A 1,847-nucleotide genomic window follows, 5' to 3' on the forward strand; every position below is an offset into this window, starting at 1 on the left:
GGGCTGACACAGCCACATGTCGCGGTAAGTACTTTTCCTCAGGTATTCTTTTTCTTTCAGGATTACCAAAATTCCCCAAATCTATTTGAAGCGTTTTATTTTCTTAAACAAATTTGAGTTCCGTAGAGTCACTGTAAAGGAACAATGATTGAAACCATCTAATGCGAACAGGGAGGAGAGGCTGTTTTGAAGCTCAAAGGGGATCATCTGTTTATCCCAGTACATCGAGGCTGAGTTTTCTACGGTCCACACACATCATAGATTTGTGAGAAAAGCATCCTTTTTTAGTTATTCTAAATGCGGGCTATTATATTATGTAAAGCTGGGCACTCATTACCAAAATCCTATTTTTTTTTTTTACAATGTCCTTAGCTACTTTGTTCCCGAGTTTCTGCAGAAATGAACACTCACCTCCCACTTTGAGTGTTCATTTCCACGGGTCCTGAGAAGCTGTTTAGTTTTCAACTTGGACGAGTTTTCTGGACCATTACATGAGTATCTTTGACGTCTGCAATCAGTTGTCTATTTTCCGGGGTTAGATATAGAATGTCGGTCTGTGGAAATCTAGTGGATACAGTGTGTTCCCAGTCAAGGGAACAAACAGTATGCGTGCAAAGCTTTGAAAACCAAACAATACTGGCAAATATCAGGGCGAGCTGAGTCTACTCAAGTGGTGGGAAAACTTGAGGTGGAGGTTGGGGTAGGGCGATGGTGAGGAGACGCAGAGCAGGGGCCAGATTTGGGATCTGTTTTGGTGGTAGAAATCACAGGTAATGTTACTAAATGTTCGGTGTGAGCCAGTAATAATCAAGGGACTCACCTGTTAGATTTTGTAAGGTGGAGCGGACAGGAGGAATGAGACCATGCGGATCAGTTCAGCTTTTGACTTGGGCACATGATGGTTGCACTGCCCATGGACCATCGACACTGGAGGGCCAACTACAGAGGCGAATCTATATGTCTAGGCAGGAGATAGACAGGTGAAGTTCTCACCGTACAAAGGATGGCCTCACACTGGGAAAGCATACGGAATGAGAAAGAAGAGCTCAGGACTGAGCCCCAGAGCATTCCAACATGTAGATGTCAGACAGGAGACGAACAGGAGGCAAGCAGATAACAAGGGGAGGACTCAGAGAATCAGAAGGAAAAAGTCAGAATCAGTGTTGTCGTAGATGTGGAGAGAAAAGATTGATTAACGGAAAGGAAGTATAAGAGCTGGGTTAGCAGGGAGTCCCGTGGGGTGAGCCCGGACGGGCTCTGGTTCTACTCCATGACTGGCTAAGCATGCATCGTAGGGCCACAGCCAAGCCCATCCGAAGCTTTGCTCACTCTTTCTCCGGTGTAAAATGTTTCACAATTTACAAATGTTCCGATATTTCAAATGAATGTTTGGTTATTCGACTAAATTCTCCATATAAAGTTCTTGCCACAGTACCTGTATCATCTCAAGGATACTGTAATCTAATCACATGATGATGATGATGATGATGATAGTTACAGTAGTGAATGCTTCTAATTCAGTTGCTATGTCAGTTAGAAGACTGCAAAAATATGGCAGTTTGGGCTACAGAGAAGCCGACAGTAGCTGTTCAGAAACAGTTTGGGATGGAGCAGTCAGAGCAGAACCTACACAGAACGTGCTAAAGACAGATGATTAGAAATCTAAAGCAACGTATGGGCATAACCCTTTCAGGGAGCTGGCCGTGTCAGGAGCCACGATGTTCAGAGTATTGCTAGAGGAATCTATGCACTGAAGGGAATCGTTTTTTGTTTGTTTTTTAAAAAAAAATTTTAAAAAACAAAAAAAGATGGGAGACTTGATTGCCTGGAGAATGCCGAAGGAGACA

This window comes from Pteropus alecto, unplaced genomic scaffold, assembly GCF_000325575.1.
Source record: "Pteropus alecto unplaced genomic scaffold, ASM32557v1 scaffold65, whole genome shotgun sequence".
Classification (NCBI taxonomy): Eukaryota; Metazoa; Chordata; class Mammalia; order Chiroptera; family Pteropodidae; genus Pteropus; species Pteropus alecto.